This window comes from Podarcis melisellensis, assembly GCF_964234715.1.
Source record: "Podarcis melisellensis genome assembly, chromosome: 16".
Lineage (NCBI taxonomy): Eukaryota > Metazoa > Chordata > Lepidosauria > Squamata > Lacertidae > Podarcis > Podarcis melisellensis.
Window position 1 is genome coordinate 7397904 of NC_138533.1, and position 4549 is coordinate 7402452.

Genomic DNA, 4549 nt, shown 5'->3' on the forward strand with positions numbered 1-4549 from the left:
ATGTATCACCTTGAACTCCTCAAATGAAAGATGGTGCACAGATGCAAGAAAGAAAGAAATATATTATATGCTGCTTATGGGCTCCCCAGATGAATCTGCTCTGCCACTACAGTGGTACCTCGGGTTACATACGCTTCAGGTTACAGACTCCGCTAACCAAGAAATAGTACCTCGGGTTAAGAACTTTGCTTCAGGATTAGAACAGAAATCGCGTGCCGGCAGCAGGATGCCCCATTAGCTAAAGTGGTACCTCAGGTTAAGAACAGTTTCGAGTTAAGAATGGACCTCCAGAACGAATTAAGTTCTTAACCAGAGGTACTACTGTATGCGATATAAGATGCTGAACTAGATAGCCCTTGGGCTTGATGAAAAGCTTTCCACAGAGCATACATTTGTCTCTCTCTTTCTCCTTGTGATGGGGAATATTTTTAAATGAAAATTAGATTTCAAAAACCTCTGGCCCTCTAAACATTGTTGGACTACAGCGCCAATAATTCCCCAGCCAATTCCCCAACTTGGCCAATGCTCAGGGAAGATGGGGTTTGTTGTCCAAAAATATCTTTGTTGGCCAAAGGCTCCCGCACGTGTGTCATAGAGCAGGAGTAGTCAATGAAGTCCCCTCCATATGTTCTGGAGCTGCAAGTCCCATTATCCCTAGCCATAGGTGAGACGAATTTGACGCGGAGACCAACAAATTCTGGAAGATGCCACACTGGTTACCTTGTGACAGAGGGTGAAGTGAAAGGAAGGAGAAGAAAACTCAACAGAAACATTCTATGATATGCTGAACATTTTAATGTGAAAATGAAGGAAGGAGTCAGTGGAAATGACTCAGGGTAGATGGAGATAAATGCAACACTGAAAATACAATGATCAGACATGTTGCCTACTGAGCTAGACATCACAAAGACAAAGCTGATAAATCATTGTAGGCTGAGCCAACAGGGTTGACCAAAAGTCTTCACTTTGGCCATGTTGACTTAGTATCTTTCATAGTTGAAGTAGCTGTGGTAGAAGGTCCTGGTTCATCAGTAATGGGTGGAATAGAAGGTGATAGGTGTGGCTGGGAAACAGGAGCCCACTCTTAAGATAAGCATGCCAAGATAGGAAAAACTCAAAGGAATAAAGTAAAAGCAGCATCTGGATTGGTAAGAGAAGTGCTGAGGCCTCACAAATCCTACACGTTCCACAGTGGGGATTCTGGAGCACTCAGAATTTCTGATTACCATGTTCATTCATTAAGCCGAGGATCAGAATCTTGAGATCAGAATCTTCTTCTTTGGATGTTCCGTCAGTGTTGTTTCTGAGATTAACATGGCCAGCCTTTTCCTTGGTAGGAAGCTCGGCCATATGGGACGCAAACCCTTATGACACGGTACCCTGGAGGACACGGCAGACCAGGATAGCAGGGGATGCACCCTGTGATGGGGCGATACCCCCGTGGACATGGCCAAACCCGGCCAGGAAACTGTGGACGTTGTGGGTAGCAGCCTGGATACTGATAAGACAAGGAGTCAAGGCTGGAGAAAGCATCCACTTCTGGCTCATAGAAGTCTTCCAACAGCATACTGTCATTCAGGAAAGACATGGTGGAGCAGGGAGGGTAGATCTGAAATGACATTTGGATGCAGCAATTATGATCTACTATTATTGGATTAAAAGAGCGGTGCAGAACCTCAGATTCAGGTGCCAACTACAGGCCCCTCTACCTAGCTCCCAAAACTCTTCCCAAGTCACACATCCTTCATGACAGCCACACCCCCTTTTCTCCACAGTTCACAACTGACACTGACACTGACCCCGCTTCAAATCCTCCCGCTTTGTCTCTGGTGTCTCCCACTATTGGCTTTAAGTCTATCAGAGAGAAGAGTGGGAAGAGAGAAAATTGGCCCAAGCTCCTGATCTTAGTTGTACATCTGACCAAAGGCTCATCCAGTCTAGCATCCTGTTCTCACAGTGGCCAGCGAGAGGACCCAATGGGAAGCCCATAAAGAGGACCTTGTTGAAACAGCACTCTCTACATTGCTGTTTCCCAGCCCTGGCATTCAGAGGCTCCCCTGCTCTGACACTGGAGGTCTATCATAGGCACCCCGGCTGGGAGCAAGGACACTGTTGCTTAAAATTGCAACTGATCTCCCTTGTGGTGGGATTCCATGGCAAGAATGGATGCCTCTGCAATACATTGCATCCATCTTCTCAAAGCTTGTTGCTTTCCTTCTACTGCATCTCTTCCATTGCATAAGGAGAATTTGCCCACTTGAGGAAGGGGCCATAGCTCAGTGGCTGAGCATCTGTCTTCCATGCAGAAACTCCTAGTTTCAATCCCCAGGATCTCCAAGTAGGGCAAGAAGAGTTATCGAATTCCCATAACTCAAGTGGCTGATCATATATTTTTTTTCCATGCAGAAGGTTCCAGGCTCAGCCACCAGCATGTGATGATAGGACTGGGAAGGGCCTGGATTGAAATCCTGGAGAACACTTGTCGGTGAGTGTAGACAGTACTGAGCTAGTTTGAGCAGCGATCTGACTCTGTAGGGGAGAGCTCCCTCTGTTCCATATGAGCCCTCCAAATTCCCCAAAATTTTCTCTCTAGGAAATATTTTTGGGGACGTTGTGTCTCCAAACAATTTCAGCTATGCCAAATTCAGAGACTCTTTTCTTATGTGTCTCCAAACAATTTCAGCTATGCCAAAGAGACCTTGTGTCTCCAAACAATTTCAGCTACGCCAAATTCAGAGACTCTTTTCTTATGAAGACTAGAACACCTATGAAATGGTGACCATTCATGAGAGGCATCTGAACACAAACCACAGTTCGACTGAAACACTCGTTTTGAATATTCCTCCTGCATTTTGGGCAGGGGAAAAGTTGAACATTTATCTCAACATTTTGCTCTGGGTAAAATTCAGTGGTGGGGAATAAATCAAGTTAGTCTGATATTTAACAACCTACAAAGAGAAGTATTTCTATCAGCAAGAAACCCACAAACAGGGAACAACTTACCTGGCTTCCTGCTGGATCCGAAGAGATACTTTCAGAATATCAGATGCTTCTGGAGCAATCTGTTGGGAGACAGCCCTTTTTATACGGTTTGTGCCATGCATAGAGGAAATAACTCTTGCTCAATTCCAGGAAATAAAAATTAATCGTTAGATCTTTAATTGTCAGCTGTTTCACTGAAGCACCCTAATTATTTTGACTTCCCTGTTTAATGTTGTGTTTTTCACCCATCCTTCCCTTCGCAAAGGAAGCAGGTAAACAGTGTGGGCTGGTGGTGTGGGAAGGGTTTTTGAGATTAATCGATAAAGCTAGAATTCCATATCAGGTGTACGCAATGGAGCTTACTTCCAAGTAGACACATGAGGATTGTGCTGAAAGTTTTTTTTTAGAATACATTGAAGATTTTCAGCTGCATATTCCCCCTCCCTGTTCTATAAGAATATTATCAGGGGGTGGGGAACCTGTGGCCCTCTAGATGTTGCTAGACTCCAGATCCCATCATCCTTGACAATCAGCCCTGCTGGCAGGCACGGGTGTGACTTTTATTTATTTATTTATTTAGCCAAATTGCTGAATCATTTAATCAAAACCTTCTGTAAGAAATAAAAGAGTAGATTAAAAACACTGCTAAAAGCTATAAAACTAGGGAGAAGAGAAATGCATTATCCTTAACATGCAAATACAATAAGTAAACATTGCTATATATATATGAAGTGGCATATAAATGTCACGAAATAAACAAATAAAATGTTTTCAGCCTTCCTGATAGGAATAGGCAAGGAGTTCCACAGCACTGCGCTACCACACTGAAAGACCAAATCATTGCAGTTGCAGAAGGAAGAATGTGTAGCACAGATCTTATTTATTTATTTTAACAACGCTCAACTTTGCCTGGATGGTTTGTGATCTCAGGAGTATGCTTGCATTCACAAGTGGGGTTGCACCCCTGCTGGCTCTGCTGGCCAACCCCCCTCCTGCTCTCTCTTCATTAACCCCCTAGTGTCAGGGCTGGTTCAGCTGCAGGTCAGAATGGAGACTCAGAGCAATAATGTTCATTCTTTATTCGAGGAAACAGAATACAAAGAAAGGAACCACTGGCAAGACTGACCCCTAATAAAACAGTTGCCATAACTGTTGAGCTAAGCCTCCCAGTTCCCCCTAAGTCTTCCTCTCTCCAGTTGTTTACTCTGCAATCTTAAACTCCATCAGCGAGGGGTTGCCCTGCGACCTCTGGGTTCCTTGTTCTGCAAAATGCAAAGCCCTCCATGCCCTTGGAGACAAGAGAGGAGGGGAGTTGATTACAGTAGGAATGGCAGGCTCCTGAGAATCTGTAGCAGCCTCAGCTCTCACCTCCTCAGCTGCCTGTCCTACATCGGCAGAGCTTTCTGCCTGTTCTTCGTCTCTCTCACTCAAGCCTGTTGCTTTTTCAGCATACAAGGATTTTGCCCCACTCCACCCTTTCATCCTCTGACTTGTCTTCATTATCCCACCACCACTCCCCTGGCTCTGAGCCTTCCTCTTCTGAAGCTTCCTTATGGGTTCTACGAAC

The 4549-nt window shown here is 44.8% G+C and overlaps 1 long non-coding RNA gene across 1 annotated transcript; it reads right to left on the reverse strand.

The window, feature by feature from the left end:
- Positions 1–772: 772 nt before the first annotated feature.
- LOC309359226 lies at positions 773–3222 on the reverse strand. Its single transcript, XR_014163786.1, has 2 exons — positions 3004–3222; positions 773–1609 (listed from the first exon to the last, which is right to left on the reverse strand). It is a non-coding gene; the product is annotated as an uncharacterized lncRNA (long non-coding RNA).
- Between the last annotated feature and the right edge of the window lie 1327 nt (positions 3223–4549).